This window comes from Pristiophorus japonicus, unplaced genomic scaffold, assembly GCF_044704955.1.
Source record: "Pristiophorus japonicus isolate sPriJap1 unplaced genomic scaffold, sPriJap1.hap1 HAP1_SCAFFOLD_107, whole genome shotgun sequence".
Classification (NCBI taxonomy): domain Eukaryota; kingdom Metazoa; phylum Chordata; class Chondrichthyes; family Pristiophoridae; genus Pristiophorus; species Pristiophorus japonicus.
In genome coordinates, this window is record NW_027250723.1 from 721,742 (window position 1) to 743,048 (window position 21,307).

Consider the following 21,307-nt stretch of genomic DNA (forward strand, 5'->3'; position numbering starts at 1 on the left):
TGCCAGTTGAATTCAGTGACTGGGCGAGCCCGATCGTGCCGGTGCACAAGGCGGATTGGTCAGTCAGGATATGTTGCGCTAACAAGGCCACCATCAATCGGGTGTCACTCTAACACCAGTACCCACTACCGAGAGTGGAGGACCTCTTTGTGACACTATCCGCTGGCAAACCTTTTTCAAAATTGGACCTGACCTCAGCTCCCTTGAGCCAGGAACTGGCGAGTGAGTCGCAAAGCCTGACCACCATTACGACACACAAGGCGTTGTTTGAGTATAACAGATGTCCGTTCGGGATTCGTTCAGCCGCCGTGATCTTTCAGCAAAATATGAAAAGCCTCCTCAAGTCGATTCCAAGTCGATTCAAGTGGTTTTTCAGGACGACATCCTCATCACGGATCGCGATGCTGAAGAACACCTCCATGAACTGGATGAGGTGCTACGCAGACTGGACCGGGTAGGTCTGCGACTGCAAAAGGCAAAGCGCGTCTTCTGAGCTCAAGAGGTAGAATTCCTCGGGATGAGGGTAGCAGCTGACGGGATCAGACCTGCTGTGTCGAAAGCGGAAGCGATCCGGAGAGCACCCAGACCCCGTAAAACGATGGAGCTGCATTCATTCCTGGGTCTCCTGAAATATTTTGGTAACTTTCTTCCCAAATTGAGCATACTGTTAGAGCCCCTGCACATACTCCCATTCAAAGGTCGCGATTGGGTCTGGGGGAACAGCCAGAAAAGGGCTTTTGATAGAGCACGCAACTTGTTATGCTCCAACAAACTGTTAATATTACATGACCCATGTAAGAAACTTGTTCTAACGTGCGATGCGTCGTCCGATTAGGTCGGGTGTGTGTTGCAGCATGTGAATGCCAATGGTCAGTTACAGCCGGTAGCTTATGCCTCCAGAAGACTGTCCCATGCAGAAAGGGGCTGCGGGATGGTAGAAAAGGAAGTGCTAGCATGTGTATATGCAGTAAACAAAAATGCACCAGTACCTGTTTGGCAGGAAATTTGAGCTAGAGACAGATCACAAATGCCTAACGTCCCTTTTGGCCGACAACAAGGCCATAAATGCGAATGCGTTGGCCCGCATACAGAGGGGGGCACTTACGTTAGCCGCCTATGTATATACAATTCAGCACAGACCGGGCACTGAAAACTGCGCCGATGCACTGAGCAGCCTCCCACTAGCCACCACCGAGGGGGCAACTGAGCATCATGCTGAGATGGTCATGGCTGTTGAAGCTTTCGAAAGCGAAGGTTGACCTGTGACAGCCCATCAGATTAAAGACTGGACAAATAAAGACCCCCTACTGTCTTTAGTTAAGAAATGTGTCCTGAATGGGGACTGGGCAGCCACGTGCAGGGCATGCCCTGAGGAATTTAAACCGTTTCATCGGCACAAGGATGAATTCACGATTCAGGCCGATTGCCGACTATGGGAAAAGCGAGCAGTCATGTCCCAGAGGGGCAGAGTGGTGTTTATCAGTGAACTTCACAATGGGCATCCGGGCACTGTCACGATGAAGGCCATTGCCAGGTCACATATTTGGTGGACAGGTATAGATGCAGACCTGGAACTTTGTGTTCGCAGGTGCAACACGTTTGCTCAGCTGCTCAACGCATCCAGGGAAGCCGCCATTAGCCCCTGGTCCTGGCCCACCAAGCCATGGTCACGCAACCATGTGAACTACGCAGGTCCTTTCATGGGAAAACATTTTTTGGATGTAGTAGACGCCTTCTCTAAATGGATTGATTGTGCCATTTTAAATTCAAGCACATCCTCTGCCACGGTAGAATGTCTGCGGGCAATGTTCGCTGCCCATGGTGTACCGGATGTCTTGGTAAGCTACAATGGCCCGTGCTTCACAAGCACTGAATTCCGGGACTTCATGGCAGGCAATGGAATCAACAATGTCAGAATGGCACCGTTCAAGCCGGCCTCAAATGGCCAGGTGGAACGTGCTGTGCAGATAATCAAACAGGGGATGCTCAGAATCCAAGGGGATTCCCGACAAAGCCGCTCATCACGCCTCTTGTAGGCCAATAGATCCCGACCACACTCACTCACAGGGGTTCCACCCGCAGAGCTGCTAATGAAAAGGACGCTCAAAACAAGGTTATCCCTTATACACCCTACTATGAAAGAAATTGTTGAGAGCAGGCGTGAGTCACAATGTGAATAGCATGACAGGAATGCGAAAGCGCCATCTATTGATGATAATACACTGTTTTTTTTTCTTAATTACGCTGCAGGGCCAAAATGCCTTGCAGGCACTGTGATTGCCAAAGAGGGGAATTGGGGTTTTGGAGGTTTACTTACCAATGGACAAATATGCCGTAAACTAGTGGATCAAACTAAAAGGAGGTTCAGCAACCGCATAGAAGAAGCAGAGGAAGAACACGACGTAGAGTTTACTCCACCACAGGTGACCAAACATCGGAACCAAGTGGAGGAGAGCCCAGTCACTGTGGGCAGTCCGGACAGGCCTGAGGCATCGCAAACAGCAGACACTCAGGCCAGCGCCCAACAACCAGAACCCCAACTCAGGCGCTCTACAAGGGAGTATAAACCACCAGAGAGACTTAACCTGTGATTTCAATAAGACTTTGGGGGGAGGTGATGTCATGTATTCAACAATCATTGTCACCCATGTATAAGCTGACCGAAGTTGTACACCTTGAGAACATTGACCACAATGGGATGAACTTGTGGGAGACACTCCTAACCTTGACTTTCAAGTATAAAAGGAGGAGCTCCACCCACCTTCATCACTTGAGGTATTGGTAAAAAAGGAGACTGCTCACAGAGTGACCTTCTCTCAAGTCTGGGCCTCGTGTGCATTTATACAGTATCGTAAGGACATATCAGATTTGGTCTCACAATGAAAGTGGTCCCTAGATTTGGTGTCACTATTGAAGGGAATCCTGGATTTGTTGTCGTCATTGGGACTGTGGACAACCCTGCAGACCAGCAACGCATTTAGCCCAGAATGATCCCACTGAAATCTATTCCCAATTAACACTACCCACATTAATTCACCAGAAACAGCCCCGTGCCTGCAAAGAACTGCAGCCCCGCATTTAGCTTCGGTGGAATATACAATACCAAACATTTTAAAGAAAAAGGAAACCCATCATACTTCAAGAAAGGCGATTAATGGGCAGTAAATACCCCTCAATCATACAACTCATTCACCTCTACTCTCCAACTCACCCTCGCCCATTACTCTTTCGCCCCTACTCTCCAAACCCCTCACCCAACTCCTCTATCACCACATTTCTTTCAAACCCTCACCCCAGCTCCTCTTTCACCCTTCTCTCCAAACCCCTCCACCAACTCCTCTTTCACTCCTACAATTTCATTTTCAACATCACTTACACAAGTCATCCACACTGGAGGTAAATCTGAGGAGCGTCTATGTGCTGGTGAGTTGATCACTGGAAAATTAAGTGCAGAATCTGATGGGTGCTGCTCATTACCCTCGGTGAGATTTAATCCCCTTACCACTGAATACTGCGGACAGACAGTAACCTTGCTAACGGAATGGTCATTGTGACATCACTTTCTAATCAAGGGCACACAGGACAATGGGTCATCAATAAATGGTAAAGGGATTAAACACTCTGCAATTACATCATAAATAATAGGAAATAAATGCTGAAAAATAACTGGCGAAGATAATAGCTTATCTCTGTGAAATTCACGAGCAAACAATAAGAATGATGTGTTTAGTTTACACACACACACACACTTACACATATATATATAGCAAAGACTTTGTGTGCACACTTTTCATTTGTTGTGCTTAAGCTGATGCAATATGTTTTATTAGGTCTTGCTGCGTCAGGATATAAAGATACCGCACGCTATTGCTCCAACTGCTGCCTGGGGGAATGGAGCAGATATTTAAAGGGACATGGACTCCCTTTTCTCTGCCTAGTTATACTTAAAAGAACAGTCCAGTTTATCTCGCAGTGTCGGAGGACTTCACAAGCCGAGCTCGCATTAACAATCGCTCCCTTCTATATTGTGCCGTGATTGTAAAGCTATTTATTTTCAGTGACTTGAGCCTTTCTATAATGTCTCAATTGTTTTTGATGATCCATTTGAATTGCTTTTCTAACTTGAAAGGATTTAAGAATTGTGCATTGTGACGAAGGTTTTGTTTAAAGGTGGATTTACATTTGTTTGAAAATATTCTTTCTAACCCTCCCCCAACCCCACAAATTTTGGAACACTCTGCAATACTGACTGGGAAGGTCCCAAGTTCGGTCCTTGATCTGGGCTATTAGTTGTTCTCAGTCAAGGCAGCAATTCAGGGGTTCTAACTGTCCTCACTACCACTGGGTTAAATATAAGTAAAAATTATCCAGTTCCCTTGCTCTTGATACCGATCCAGTGACATCAACTGCGAAGTGTGTGGATGTCACTTGAGGGCAGGATTGAACTCGGCTCTGATGCCTAACACAGTGGAAATTTATATCTTGTTGTTAAAGTAACAACTTTTGTAACCTCCATTTGCAGGGTATTAGAAGGGGAGGATCTGCAGCTTGGAAACTCAAACCAATCATCACGTCAATATTTGAGGGAATCATCGGATTCATCAGGATCACCTTATCATCAGTCTTTGGAAAAACGCCAATCACAGCGAGGAGAAACAGTACATATGTTCTGTGTGTGGATGTGCCTTCAACAAGTCATCTTGCCTGTGAGACTCGTGTGCCCAGCTGACTCAACACTGTGAATGTGGGGACAGTGGGAATGGATGCAGATGCACGTCAGGTGAAAACACATCAGGGAGAGGCCGTTTACCAGCTGAATGTGGAAAGAGATGCAGTCGCTTATCTCAACAACTGCTGGAGGCACATGCTAAATCCTCTAAGTGAAAGTGATTAACAGACTGGATTTTGTGTTCAGTGAACCCGGGCCTGTTAGCTATCCCTAATCTGGACAGCAAGGCATAGAGAGGCACTCTGGAATCTGTGGGGAACTGGGACTTGTCCCTGAGAGTAACCAATGGCATGAGAACTGAAACAATCGAGAGTTAGAATGGAGAAAAGGCCCAAAATGGAGCAGTCAGTAACAGGACATCAATAGTCGCCTCTTATCATAGAGATATCAAATATTGACATATTGTGTAATTTGAAATATCAAAATATTAAACTCCAGCCCAGTTTTCAGTATGATTAACATCAGCAGAAACAAATCCCAACTGACAGGACAAACATGATTCAGTCAGAATGTGATTAGCAGCAGTAATACAGTAGAACCCAACCCCTGTAGTCACTTGTGAACTCGCAATTCAGATGACTGAATGAAACTCTTCCCACATTTCCCCAGTGTGAACTCGCTGGAGTTTCAGCAAATGATGGAGTGAAACCCTACCCACACACGGAGCAGGTGAACGGCCTCTTCCTGGTGTGACTGTGACCATGAATTTCTAGATCAGACGGGGAGCTGAATCCCTCCCCATTACCTCCACATTCCCTCGGTTTCTCCATGGTGTTGGTGTCATTGTGTCTCTCCAGGTTGGAGGATCAGTTAAAAATTCGTCCACACACACAACATATATGTAGTTTCTCTCCCCTGTGAATGATGCGAAGTTTTTTCAGGCTGTGTAACTGGTTGTGTAACTGGTTGAAGCTCTTTCTAGTGCACTGGAACAATTACACTCATATGCTTGTGTGTCGCGGTGTTTTGCCAGATGTTTGTAATATTTTCCCACAGAGAGAAAAGACAAACATTCCTGCTTCAACATTCAAAGGCCGAGGATGTTGATCATTTCCACGTTATATAGTTGGGTTCAGACCTGCACCAGCTGTGTGCAAAGTGAGAATAAAATCAATGAGATGCTGATTTTCTCTGCTGGCCACTGGGACTTTTGTGCTGGCCCAATAGGATGAGTTTGTAATTGCCCGATAGTTTGAGCCTGGACTGGTCCAATAGGGCGAGATTGTGCTGGCCCAATAGTGTGAGCCTGTGCTGGCCCGATAGTGTGAGATTGTGCTGGCCCATTAGTGTGAGACTGTGCAGGCCCAATAGTGTAAGCCTGTGCTCCGCCGATAGGGTGAGACTGTGCTGGCCCGATAGGGTGAGACTGTGCTGGCCCGATAGGACGAGCCTGTGCTGGGCCAATAGGGTGAGCCAGTGGTGGCCCGATAGGGTGAGACTCTGCTGCCCGACAGGGTGAGCCTGTGCTGGGCCAAAAAGGTGAGCCTGTGCTGCCCGATAGTGTGAGCCTGTGCTGCCCGATAGGGTAAGACTGTTCTGGCCCAATAGGGTGAGCTTGGGCTGGACCGATAGCGTGAGCCTCTGCTGGGCCAATAGGGTGAGACTGTGCTGGCCCGATAGGGTGAGACTGTGATGGCCCGCAAGGGTGAGACTGTGCTGGCCCGATAGGGTGAGCCTGTGCTGGGCCAATTGGGTGAGACTGTGCTGGCCCGATAGGGTGAGACTGTGCTGGCCCGTAAGGGTGAGACTGTGCTGGCCCGATAGGGTGAGCCTGTGCTGGGCCAATCGGGTGAGACTGTGCTGGCCCAATACGGTGAGCGTGGGCTGGCCCGATATGGTGAGCCTGTGCTGGGCCAATTGGGTGAGACTGTGCTGGCCCGATAGGGTGAGACTGTGCTGGCCCGTAAGGGTGAGACTGTTCTGGCCCGATAGGGTGAGCCTGTGCTGGGCCAATCGGGTGAGACTGTGCTGGCTCGATAGGATGAGACTGGGCTGGCCCGATAGCGTGAGACTGCACAGGCCCAATAGTGTGAGACTGCGCTGGCCCGATAGGGTGAGACTGTGCTGGCCCGATAGGGTGAGCCTGTGCTGGGCGATTAGCGTGAGACTGTGCTGGCCCTATAGGGTGAGACTGTGCTGGCCCGACAGGGTGAGCCTGTGCTGGGCCAATAGGGTGAGACTTTTTTAAAAATATTTTTTTAATTATTTTTTTTTTAAAACATTTTTCGTTGCCAATCTTTCCAATTCTTTGTCAAATCACAAACGCCCGAGGTCACCATTCACACATCAACGATCACTCTGCGCCAATGCTCTTAGCCAAAAGGCCGAGAGCCACGACATCGTTCCTGGAAGTACTGCAATACCAGGTTCGTGCCATGGAGGTGGATAGGTCAGGCCCCCCACATACTTCCGTGGAGGTGGATGGGTCAAGCCACCCCACCCACCTCCTATTTTGTGCTGGCCCGATAGGGTGAGACTGTGCTGGCGTGATAGGGTGACCCTGTGCTGGGCCGATAGGGAGAGACTGTGCTGGCTCGATAGGATGAGACTTGTCTTACCCGATAGTGTGAGACCATGCTGGCCCGATAGGGTGAGCCTGGGCTGGCCCGATAGTGTGGGACTGTGCTGGCCCAATAGGGTGAGATTGTGCTGGCCCAATATTGTGAGCCTGTGCTGGCTCGATAGTGTGAGGCTGTGCTTGCTGAATAGTGTGAGAATGTGCTGGCCTAATAGGGCGAGCCTGGGTTGGTTTGATAGGGTGAGGCCGGGCTAGCCCAAAAGTGTGAGCCTGTGCTGGCTCAATGGGGCGAGCCTGGGCTGGCCCGATAGGGTAAGCCCGGGTTGGCCCAATAGTGTGCACTTGGACTTCCCCAATAGGTTGTATCAGTGCTGTCCCAATCGGGTGCATTGGCTGCTGTATAGTGTCCACATCTCTGAGCCATACAGAGGGGATGTACTAAACAGCCCTGGAGACAATGTGCTTGCTGAAAGATTTGAACTCAAATTGCTGGAGAAATAACATCAACGATGTATTCACAAGATCCTGCAAATCCCCTGGGAGGACAGATGCACCAACGTTAGCGTCCTTGACCAGGCCAACATCACCAGCATCGAAGCACTGACCACACTCGACCAGTTCCGCTGGCCGGGCCGCATTGTTCACGAGCCTGACACAAGACTCCCAAAGCAAATGCTCTACTCGGAACTCCTACATGGCATGCGATCCTAAGGTGGGCAGAGGATGCGTTTCAAAAACACCCTCAAAGCCTGTCTGATAAAGTGCAACATCCCCACCGGTACCTGGGAGTTCCTGGCCAAAGACCACCCGAAGTGGAGGAAGTGCATCCGGGAGGGCATTGAGCACCTCGAGTCTCATCGCCGAGAGCATACCGAAATCTAGCACAGGCAGTGGAAGGAGCGTGCAGCAAACAAGTCTACACACTCTTTCATTCAACCACTGTCCATCCCAAAAGGGATCAGACTGTAATTCCCGTATTGGACTGTTCAGTCACCTGAGAGCTCACTTTTAGAGTTGGATCAAGACATCCTCGATTTCGAGTGATTATCTATGATGATGATGAATACGGTGAGCTTTGGATGGCGCAATAGGGTGAGCATGGGATGGCCCAATAGGGTGAGCCAGGCTTGGACCAATAGGATGAGCCCAGGCCCAGGGTCACCAGACAACAATCAGCACAGCAAGGCTCCCTTACAGGGGCCACTGACCTGGGCACAAACATGTGATCAATCAAACTGACATACACCCTGAAGCCCCGCCCACACATAGTCCCTGCACAAAGGAGCACACATGCGCCGTGAGACCCGCCCTGAACAAGATGGCGGCCGCTGAGCCCGCTCCCTGCCCGGAAAACAGTTACCACCAAGAAAGTAATCAAGAAAACATCACCGAAGGGCGGCAAGGAACGTCGAAGGTGCAGGAAGGAGAGTTACTCCATCTACATCTACAAAGTTCAGCCCGACACCTGCATCTCCTCCAAGTCTATGGGCATCATCAACTCGGTTGTGAACGATATTTTGGAGAGCATCGTGGGTGAGGCTTCCCGCCTGGCCCATTACAACATGCGCCACACCATCAGCTCCCGGGAGATCCAGACCGCCGTGCGCCTGTTGTTGCCCGGGGAGCTGGCCAAGCACGCCGTGTCGAGGGACAAAGGTGGTTACCAAGTCCACCAGCTCCAAGTAAAACTGCACGCTGTCCTGAGAGATCAAACTCAAACATAACGGCTCTTTTAAGCGCCATCCACAACATAGAAACATAGAAAATAGGTGCAGGAGTAGGCCATTCGGCCCTTCTAGCCTGCACCGACATTCAATGAGTTCATGGCTGAACATTCAACTTCAGTACCCCATTCCTGCTTTCTCGCCATACCCCTTGATCCCCCAAGTAGTAAGGACCTCATCTAACTCCTTTTTGAATATATTTAGTAAATTGGCCTCAACAACTTTCTGTGGTAGAGAATTCCACAGGTTCACCACTCTCTGGGTGAAGAAGTTCCTCCGCATCTCGGTCCTAAATGGCTTACCCCTTATCCTTAGACTGTGACCTCTGGTTCTGTACTTCCCCAACATTGGGAACATTCTTCCTGCATTTAACTTGTCTAACCCCGTCAGAATTTTAAATGTTTCTATGAGGTCCCCTCTCATTCTTCTGAACTCCAGTGAATACAAGCCCAGTTAATCCAGTCTTTCTTGATAGGTCACTCCCGCCATCCCGGGAATCAGTCTGATGAACCTTCGCTGCACTCCCTCAATAGCAACAATGTCCTTCCTCAGGTTAGGAGACCAAAACTGTATACAATACTCCAGGTGTGGCCTCACCAATGCCCTGTACAACTGTAGCAACACCTCCCTGCCCCTGTACTCAAATCCCCTTGCCATGAAGTCCAACATGCCATTTGCTTTCTTAACCACCTGCTGCACCTGCATGCCAACCTTCAATGACTGATGTACCATGACACCCAGGTCTCTTTGCACCTCCCCTTTTCCTAATCTGTCACCATTCATATAATAGTCTGTCTCTCTGTTTTTACCAACAAAGTGGATAACCTCACATTTATCAACATTTTCTTCATCTGCCATGCATTTGCCCACTCAGCTAACCTATCCAAATCGTTCTGCAGCCTCACAGCATCCTCCTCGCAGCTCACACTGCCACCCAACTTAGTGTTTTCCGCTAATTTGGGGTTACTACATTTAATCCCCTCATCTAAATCATTAATGTACAGTGTAAACAGCTGGTGCCCCAGCACAGAACCTTGCGGTCACTGCCTGCCATTCTGAAAAGTACCCATTTACTCCTACTCTTTGCTTCCTGTCTGACAACTAGTTCTCAATCCATGTCAGCACACTACACCCAATCCCATGAGCTCTAACTTTGCACATCAACCTCTTGTGTGGGACCTTGTCGAACGCCTTCTGAAAGTCTAAATTTACCACATCAACTGGTTCTCCCTGTCCACTCAACTGGAAACATCCTCAGCAAATTTCAGAAGATTTGTTAAGCATGATTTCACTTTCACAAATCCATGCTGACTTGTACCTATCATTTCACCTCTTTCCAAATGCACTGCTATGAAATCCTTAATAATTGATTCCATCATTTTACCCACTACGGATGTCAGGCTAACCGGTCTATAATTCCCTGTTTTCACTCTCCCTCCTTTTTTAAAAAGTGGGGTTACATCGGCTATCCTCCACTCGAAAGGAACTGATCCAGAGTCAATGGAATGTTGGAAAATGAATGTCAATGCATGCACTATTTCCAAGGCCACATCCTTAAGTACTCTGGGTTGCAGTCCATCAGGCCCTGGGGATTTATCGGCCTTCAATACCATCAATTTCCCCAACACAATTTCCCGGCTAATAAGTATTTCCCTCAGTTCCTCCTCATTACTAGACCCCCCGACCCCTTTTATAACCGGACGGTTGTTTGAGTCCTCCTTCGTGAATACAGAAGCAAAGTACTTTTTCAATTGGTCTGCCATTTCTTTGTTCCCCGTTATGACTTCCTCTGATTCTGACTGCAGGGGACTTACGTTTGTCTTTACCAACATTTTTCTCTTTACATATCGATAGAAAGTTTTGCAATCTGTCTTAATGTTCCCTGCAAGTTTCTTCTCATACTCCATTTTACCTGCCCTAATCAAATCCTTTGTCCTCCTCTGCTGAGTTCTAAATTTCTCCCAGTCCCCAGATTCGCTGCTATTTCTGGCCAATTTGTATGCCACTTCCTTGGCTTTAATACTATACCTGATTTCCCTTGATAGCCACGGTTGAGCCACCATCCCTTTTTTATATTTATGCCAGAGAGGAATGTACAATTGTCGTAGTTCATCCATGCGGTCTCTAAATGTCTGTCATTGCCCATCCACAGTCAACCCCTTCAGTATCATTCGCCAATACATCCCAGCCAATTCACGCCTCATTCCTTCAAAGTTAGCCTTCTTGGAATTCTGGACCATGGTCTCTGAATTAACTGTTTCATTCTCCATCCTAATGCAGAATTCCACCATAGTATGGTCACTCTTCCCCAAGGGGCCTCGCACAACCAGATTGCTAATTAATCCTCTCTCATTACATAACACCCAGTCCAAGATGGCTTCCCCCCTAGTTGGTTCCTCGACATATTGGTCTAAAAAACCATCCCTTATGCACTCCAGGAAATCCTCCTCCACCGTATTGCTTCCAGTTGGGTTAGCCCAATCTATGTGCATATTAAAGTCACCCATTATAACTGCTGCACCTTTATTGCATGCACCCCTACTTTCCTGTTTGATGCCCTCCCGAACATCACTACTACTGTTCGGAGGTCTGGACACAACTCCCACTAACGTTTTTTGCCCTTTGGTGTTCTGCAGCTCTACCCATATAGATTCCACATCATCCAAGATAATGTCCTTCCTAACTATTGCCTTAATCTCCTCCTTAACCAGCAATGCTTCCCCACCTCCTTTTCCTTTTATTCTATCCTTCCTGAATGTTGAATACCCCTGGATGTTGAGTTCCCAGCCCTCATCATCCTGGAGCCACGTCACCGTAATCCCAATCACATCATATTTGTTAACATCTATTTGCACAGTTAACTCATCCACCGTATTACGGATACTCCTTGCATTTCGACACAAAGCCTTTAGGCTTGTTTATTTAACACCCTCTGTCCTTTTAGAATGTTGCTGTACAATGGCCATTTTTGTTCTTTGCCTTGGGTTTCTCTGCCCTCCAATTTTCCTCATCTCCTTTCTGTCTTTTGCTTTTGCCTCCTTTTTGTTTCCCTCTATCTCCCAGCATTGGTTCCCATCCCCCTGCCATATTAGTTTAACTCCTCCCCAACAGCACTAGAAAAATCTCCCCTGTGGACATTGGTTCCGATTCTGCCCAGGTGCAGACCGTCCGGATTGTACTGGTCCCACCTCCCCCAGAACCGGTTGCAATGCCCCAGAAATTCGAATCCCTCCCTGCTGCCCCATTGCTCAAGCCATTTATTCATCTGAGCTGTCCTGCGATTCCTACTCTGACTAGCATGTGGCACTGGTAGCAATCCCGAGATTACTACTTTTGAGGTCCTGCTGAAAGAGCTGCACAAACGCATCACCCTTTCGACTCAATTTAATGTAATTCTTTCCTGAACAACTGTATGGGGACCTTTGCAGTTCGAGCTGTAGATTTAGTTTTAAATTTTCAGATAACTGGTTTTACTTTCCGGTTCTTCCTTTTCCCGCCCTAAACTACAAACACGGTCACTGGTCGCCTTTTCCCTTTGCTCTCAGATCCGTTCATTTGCATCGCCTGCCAAAGAATTAGAAACTTGTTTTCGGATGATACTCAGACATTAGCCACCTTGATCTCTCTCACGCCCTTTTCAATTTAAAAGAAAATTCTACTTAGGATTAAAACCCATTATTAACCTTCGAGTCCGAGTGTAACAACCCAGAATGGGTGTTCTTACAGAGACCAGAACCGGGGCAGTTTGAACACTCTGTCCCTCTTCCCTTTTCACAGAAGGACTCCCAGTTCTGGTCTCACTGATGCCTGTGCGGTTGATCGATCGATAATCTATGAAATCCAACTTTTACAAAGATTGAGATGGATTGTGTCCCGTTACAGAATAAGTGGGGACTGATTCCCTCCCATTACATATAGTTTGAAACTGAACCCGAACTTAATCCTGATTGTAACAGCCTGGGACTTGCACGTGAAATGTGGATTAAGACAAAGGGAAAATAAAAGTGTTTGGACTTATTTTTGGCTAATGGGGAAGTTACTAACATTATACGCAATTTTAACAATTATTGGCGGGATTTTTGAATTTCTAAATCCTTCGAAGACTGACTGTTCAGAACAGTCATTTGCGCCTCGATTTCTTTGGTGGGCTAAACAGGCTGCGATTGGTCATCCGAAAGGACCAATGAAATTCACCACAGAGCGACCAATCATAAGTTCGCTCCCTGCATTCCTCCAGAAGGTATAAGGCAGATGTGGGAGGAGTTTCTCATTCTTTCCATGAACGTGTAGATTGTGGAAATATCTAGAAGATGAAAAACAGGCGGAAAAGCTCGGGCCAAGGCCAAGTCTCGCTCCTCCCGGGCCAGACTGCAGTTCCCTGTGGGCCGTGTTCACAGGCTCCTGCGGAAGGGGAACTATGCTGAGTATGTGGGTGCCGGAGCTCCGGTCTACATGGCTGATGTGCTCGAGTATCTGACCGGCTGAAATCCTGGAGCTGGCCCGCAACCCGGCCCACGACAACAAGAGGACCGGCACCATCCCCAGACACATGCATCTGGCCATCCACAACGACCAGGAGCTCAACAAGCTGCTGGGAAAGGTGACCATCGCTCAGGGCGGGGTGCTTCCTGATATACAGGCTGTGCTGCTGCCCAAGAAAACCACCAGTGTGTCCAAGAGCAAGTAAAGAGGACAGGATTTAATCTAATAAACCAAAGGCTCTTTTCCGAGCCACCCACAGGATCAATGTAAGGGCAGGTTAATGCTCTATCGATCACAATTGTCCCAGATCTAAATTAACAATTCAATCTCTGCAATTAAGCGGTTAGGTTCCTGATCAGAAAGGACCCTCAGACATTGTCGGTTTTAAACTGGTCACTGCCGACAGACAGTGCAACAAGTTTGCTGTTATAAAATCCTGCTGTAAGGTACCATAAATCATTTCTGGCCTGCAAGGCCGTAAACATACACCGATTGCGATGGCCGGGTAGGTCTGCGACAGAAAAAGGTGAAGTGCATCTTCCTAGCTCTAGAGGTAGAATTCCTGTGGATGAGGGTAGCAGCAGACGGGATCAGACCTACTGTGTCCAAAACGGAAGCGATTCAGAGGGCACCCAGAAACCGTAACACGACGGAGTTGCATTCATTCCTGGGGCGGCTGAATTATTTTGGTCACTTTCTTCCCAAATTGAGCAGGCTGTTAGAACCGCCACACGTGCTCCTGCACAAAGGTCCTGAATGCTTCTGAGGGGACAGCCAGGAAAGGGCTTCTAATTGAGCACAACATTTGTTATGCTCCACCAATATGTTAACGCTATATGACCCATGTAAGAAACTTGATTTAACATGCGATGTGTCGTTCTATGGGGTCAGGTATGTGTTTCAGCATGTGAATGCCAATGATCAGTTACAGCCGGTAGCTTATGCCTCCAGAAGTCTGTCCCAGGCAGAACGGGGCTACGGGATGGTAGAAAAGTAAGCGCTTGCATGGATATATGGAGTAACAAAATGCACCAGTACCTGTTTGGCAGGAAGTGTGAGCTGGAGACAGGTCACAAACCCCGAACGTCCCTTTTGGCTGGCAGCAAGGCCATAAATGCAAATGGATTGGCCCCCATACAGAGGGGGCACTCACGTTCGCCGCCTATGACGACACAATTCAGCTCAGACCGGGCACTGAAAACTGCACCGAAGTACTCAGCAGGCTCCCACTTGCCACCACCGAGGGGCCAACCGAGCATGCTGCTGAGATTGTCATGGCTGTTGAAGTTGTCGAAAGCAAAGGCTCACCTGTGACAGACCGTCGGATCAAAATCTGGACAAATAGAGACCCACTATTGTCTTTAGTCAAGAAATGTGTCCTAAATGTGGACTGGGCAGCCACGTACGGGGCTTTCCCTGAGAAATTCAAACCATTTCACAGACACAAGGATGAACTTTCGATTCAGGCAAATTGCCTACTATGGGGAAACCGTGTAGTCATGCCCCAGATGGGCAGAGAGATGTTCAACAGAGAACTCCACAATGAACACCCAGGCATTGTCATGATGAAAGCAATTGCCAGGTCACAGGTTTGTTGGCCAGGGATAGATGCAGACCTGGAATTTTGTGTTCACAGATGCAACACATGTGCCCAGCTGGGCAATGCGCCCAGGGAAGTCTCACCTTAGCCGCTGGTCATTGCCCGCCAAACCATGGTCATGTATCCATGTGGACTACGCAGGGCCTTTCATGAGAAAAAATGTTTTTCGTTGCAGTCGAGGCCTACTTCAAATAGATCGAGTGTGACATTCTCAATTCAAGCACATCTTCCGCCAAGGTTTCAAGTCAACGTGCAATGTTCGCTCCCCATGGTCGACCGGACGCCTTTGTCAGCGACAATGGCCCGTGCTTTACAAGCATTGAATTCCAGGACTTCATGGCAGGAAATGGTATCAACCATGTCAGAACGGCACCGTTAAAGGCGGCCTCAAATGGTCAGTTGGAACGAGGAGTGCAGATAATCAAACAGTGAATGCTCAGAATCCAAGGGGGTTCCCTACAAAGCCGCTTATCATGACTCCTGTTGGCCAATAGATCCTGACCACAGTCGCTCACAGAGGTTCCACCCGCAGAGCTGCTAATGAAAAGGACACACAAAACCAGGTTATCCATTATACACGCCACCATGAAAGAAATTGTTGAGAGCGGGCGCCAGTCACAATGTGACTACCATGACGAGAATGCGAGAGCACGATGTATTGATGTCAATGACTCTGGGTTTGTCCTCAACTACGCTGCAGGGCTTAAGTAACTCGCAGGCACTGTGATTGCCCAAAGAGGGGAATAGGATTCTGATAGTTAAACTTACCAATGGACAAATCTGCCGCAAACACGTGGATTAAACAAAAAGAGAGTTCAGCAACCACATAGAAGAAGCAGAGGAAGAACACGATATAGAGTTCACTCCTCCACAGGCGAGCGCACATCGGAACCAAGCGGAGGAGAGCCCAGTGATTGTGGGCAGTCCGGAAGGGCCTGATGCACCGCAAACAGCAGACACTCAGGCCAACGCCCAAAAACTGGATCCCCAACTCAGCCGCTCTACAAGGCAGCGTAAACCGCCAAAAAGACTTAACCAATGATCCCAATAAGTCTTTGGGGAGAGGTGTGCAGTTTTATTTGGAGCTGGTGTACTTGGGCACCGCCTTTGTCCCTTCCGAGGCGGCGTGCTTGGCCAGCTCCCCCGGCAGCAGCAGGCGCATGGCGGTCTGGATCTCCCGAGAGCTGATCGTGCGGCGCTTGTTGTGATGGGCCAGGTGGGAAACCTCACTAGTGATGCGCTCCAAAATATCGTTCACAACCGAGTTCATGATGCCGATGGCCTTGGAGGATATGCCAGTGTCAGGGTGTACCTGCTTCATGACGTTTTAGATGTAAATGGAGTAACTCTCCTTCCTCGACTTTCTGCGCTTCTTGCTGCACTTCGGTGGTATTTTAGTGACCGTTTTCTTGGCGCCTTTCTTGGCAGTATCTAATAAGAACATAAAAACATAAGAATTAGGAACAGGAGTAGGCCTTCTAGCCCCTCGAACCTGCTCCGCCATTCAACACGATCATGGCTGATCTGGCTGTGAACTCAGCTCCACTTACCCGCCCGCTCCCCATAAACCTTAATTCCATTATTGGTTAAAAATCTATCCATCTGTGACTTGAATACATTCAATGAGCTAGCCTCAACTGCTTCCTTGGGCAGAGAATTCCACAGATTCACAACCCTCTGGGAGAAGAAATTCCTTCTCAACTAGGTTTTTAATTGGCTCTCCCGTAGTTAGAGGCAGTGACCCCAACTTCTATCTCCCCGACCAGTGGAAACAACCTACTTGCCTCTATCTTGTCTATCACTTTCATTTATTTTAAATGTTTCTATAAGGTCACCCCTCATTCTTTTGAACTCCAACGAGTAAAACTGTTTCCCCCGGTGGTGGGAGCGTGCTCAGCAGCCGCCATATTGGTCAGGGCGGTCTCACGGCGCATGCACGGTCCTTTGTGCAGGGAAAAAAGGGTGACCGGTGCTTCAGGATGTCTGTCAGTTTGATTGGTCACATGTTTATGTCCAGCTCAGTGGCCCCTGAAAGGGAGCCTTGTTGTTGTGATAGTTGTCTGGTGACCCTGGGCCAGCACGCCTCACGCTGTTCGGTCAGACCAGCCCACGGTAACAGTATTGGGCCAACAAAGTCTCATCTCCTTGGGTCAACCCGAACTCACACTATTGGGCCAGACCGGGCTCACCCTATTGGGTCACGCAGGCACATCCTATTGGGCCAGCTCGGGTTCCCCCTATTTGGCCAGCACAAAAGGCCCAGTGATCAGCAGAGAAAATCAGCAGCTCATTTATTTTATTCTCACTTTGCGTACTTAACCAACCATGTAAACTGGAAATGATGAATACCATCTGGCTTTGAATGTGGAAGGAGACACATTTTTCTGTTCTGTCTGTGGGAAAATATTTCAAACATCAGTGTGACTGTAAAAGCACCGAGACACACATACACTATCGGAGTGAGAATGTTCCAGTTTACTGAATGTGGAAAGAGCTTCAACCAGTTACACAGCCTGAAAAACATCGCACCATTCACAGCGGAGAGAAGCTACACGTGTGCTGTGTGTGGACGAAACTTCAACTGATCGCCCAACCTGGAGAGACATAAGGACAACTGCTCCATGGAGAAATCATGGAAATGTGGAGACTGTGGAATGGATTCAGTTCCCCGTCTGATCTAGAAATCCTTCATCGCATACACACTGGGGAGAGACCATTCACCTGCTCTGTGTGTGGCCAAGGTTTCACTCAGTCATCTGATCTGCTGAAACTCTAGCGAGTTCCCACTGGGCAGGTGTGGGAAGGGATTTACTCAGTCATTTGAATTGCGAGTTCGTAAGGGACTGCAGGGGTTGGGTTCTACTGTCCTTACTGCTGTTAATCACATCCTGACTGAATCGTGTTCATTCTGTCAGTTGGGATTTGTTTCTGCTGATGTTAATCACCCATAAAACTGGGCTGGAGTTTAATATTTTGATATTTCAAATAACACAGTGTGTCGATACTCGATGTCTCCATGATAAGAGGTGACAAATTGATGTCTTGTTATCGAACGCTTCATTTTGCGCCTTTACTCCTTTCTACCTCTAGATTGTATCAGTTCTCAGACCTTTGGTTACTCTCAGGACAAGTCATAGTTCCCCATACCGTCCAGAGTGCCTTGATGTCCAGGGTAGGGATAGCTAACACGCCCAGGATCACTAAACACAAAATCCAGTCTGTTAATTACTTACACATACTGGAATTTTCTTGTGCCCACAACATCTCTCTCAGCTTCAATGTGTGAATAGAGTATCACACCTGCAAAGCTTGCTTCAATTTAAATTTGAATCCACTGAGTAAATGTATTTTTTTAAAATATCTGTAAGTAAACCGAACACATCAACTAATTGGCAAAGGTTTAAAGTCAACTAGATGGACAAGTAAAAACATCATGAGCCAATAACACAGCTCGATATTCACAGGAGAAAGTATGTTATCTAAGTCCTCGAATGTCAGTTGGTGAGATGAGAGACTGAATCTTTTTCCACACTCAGGCGGTAAACGGTCTCTCCCTGATGTGTTTCCACCAAACGCACATCTGCAACCAATCCCACAGTCCCCACATTTACAGTGTTTAGTCAGCTAGGCACACGAGTCTCGGAGGTTGACGAATAGTTGAAGTTCTATCAACACGCAGAACATGTGTCCTGTTTCTCACCGCTGTGATTGGTGTTTTTCCAAAGGCTGATGATAACGTGATCCTGATGAATCTGTTGATTCTCTCAAATCTTGACGTGATGTTTGGTTTGAGTTACCAAGCTGCAGATTCTCCCATTCTAATACCCTGCAAATGTAGGTTGCAAAAGTTGTTCCTTTAAGTACAGGATATAAATTCAGAATCGACAAATCTAGATTCTATAGGACATCCTGTCCGCTCCTGTCCCTCCAACGATGTAAAAGCCTTATTCTAGACACACTCCCTCCATCCTTACTGTCTAAAATCAACTGCGAGTTACTTTCTCCAGGAAGTTCTGAATCTGGCTGGGTGCAATTCCACAGAAATTTGTTAACCTCTAGTGCTTCACCATCAGTCGAGTCAGTGAGTGTCAGCAGGATTTCCGCTGTGGTAGGCATCAGAGCCGAATCCAATCCTACCCCCAAATGACATCGACAAACCTCCCAGTTGAAGTCACTGCATCAGTATCAAGAGCAAGCGCAGTGGCTAATTTTTAGTCATATTTAGCCCAGTGGTACTGTTCAATTATAACCCCTGAACTGCTGCCTTGCCTGAGATCAACTAACAGCCCAGACCATGGACCGAACTTGGGAACTTCCCAGTCAGTATTGCAGAGTGTTCTAAAATTTGGATGGTTGAGGGAGGGTTGGAAAGAATATTTTGAAACACATTTTACTCCACCTTTAAACAAAACCTTCGTCACACTGGACAATTCTGAAATTTTTCCAAATTAAACAAGCAAGTCAAGTGGATTATAAAAACAATGTGCAATTTTAGAAAGGCTCAAGTCACTCGAATAGACAGCTTTACACTCACAGGACTTTACAGAAGGGAGCGAATGTTAATGGGAGCTCGGTTAGTGAAGTCCGCCGACACTTTGTATTAAACTGGACTGTTCCTTTAAGTATAAATAGGCAGAGAAAAGAGAGTCCGTGTCCCTTTAAATATCTGCCCCATTCCCCCGGGCAGTGTGAGGAGCAAAGGCGCGCAACCTCTTGAGATACTGACACAGCAAATACCGCCGAATTGGTTCCCGCAAGTTCCTAAAGTCCTAAGAAATACGTTACATCAGGCTAAGTAGAACAACTGAAAAGACTGCTCACAGAGTCGTTGCTATGTGTGTGTGTGTGTACACAAAACACATCATTCTTAATCTTTGCGAGGGATAAGCTACTTTCTGCACCAGTTATTGTCCAGCATTTTATTTCATATTTTTTACAATGTAATAGCAGAGTGTTTAATTCATTTACCATTTATTGATGACCCATTGTCTTGTGTGCTATTGTTTAGAAAGTGATGACAGAATGACCATTCCGTTACCAAGGTAAGCATGTCTGTCCGCAGTAGTCAGTGGGAAGGGAATTAAATCTTTGCCTTGGGATTTGGACGCTGTGGGAACATCGGCGCAAAATCACACGTTTTAATGTGAAATGTGTGTGGTTTCTCACATGTCGACCGGCTGTGAGAAATGGAACTTTGAGTAAAAAATGGCGGGGCTCGTCCGCGAATCTCTCACATATCAACTCACATATCTCATTCCGAAGTGAGAATAAAACCCCTAGACCAACGAGCCGCCGACAGTGAAAAACGCAGCTCTCAGATTCTGACGGTAATGAGAAAAGATATTAGCCCCATCGTGCTTCTGCTATCCCTCAGAAAACTATCTAATTAATCCCCCTCTCCATAATCCTACAAATGTTATCCTTTTGAAGAATATATTCTTAATTTGAGACATGACATGAGCAAAGTACAGCATCCTTGCAAGTAAAAGGCGAATTTGAATGACAAACCGATCAGCAAGGTCAACGCTGTAAGACAACGACGAAGCGAATGGGATTCGAACCTATGCATGCAGAGCACACTAGATTAGCAGTCCATCGCCTTAACCTCTCTAATTAGTCCCCCTCGCCATTATCCTGCAAATGCTCTCCTTTTGACGAATATATTAATAATTTGAGACATGACATGAGAAAAGAACAGCATCCCTGTAATAAAAGTGGAATTTGGCGATGACGTTAAATATGAATGTCAAAACGTGGTCAAGCTGTACACCAACGACGACGAGGATGGGTTTCGAACCCAAGCATGCTGAGCACAATGGATTAGCAATCCATCGCCTTAACCTCTCGGCCACCTCGCCTCTGCTTCAACAATCGTCAGCCATTCAATCTCCTGCTTTTTGTATCCAAACAGACATAATGTGCAAGAAAGGCCACTTCACAGCTTGCTCTGCCCGTGCATGCAGATCGACAATTATGAATGCTTGCCATGAGATTCTTGAAACAAACAGCCTTCCTTTGCTTCAGGTGAGTGACTGGAAGAGATGGTTGGTTTTTCGCCAGAATCACAACAAAGAATATAAAATTTCACGTAGCGAGCTACGTTGACCGCGGAAGGACACAAACCTGCAAACTTCTGATAAATTTGCGGTTGTAATCGAAGGCAGACGCCTTATCTATTAGGCCACTCGGCCTCTGCCTGCACCAGCCGTTGTGTTATTGTGTATATTGCGAGCAAATTCGGGGCAACTGCAATA

General features: G+C 47.4%; 1 non-coding gene across 1 annotated transcript; it reads right to left on the reverse strand.

The window, feature by feature from the left end:
- Nucleotides 1-20,829: 20,829 nt before the first annotated feature.
- Nucleotides 20,830-20,911, reverse strand: trnas-gcu (transfer RNA serine (anticodon GCU)). Its single transcript has one exon. It is a non-coding gene; the product is annotated as a tRNA-Ser (tRNA).
- Nucleotides 20,912-21,307: the final 396 nt, after the last annotated feature.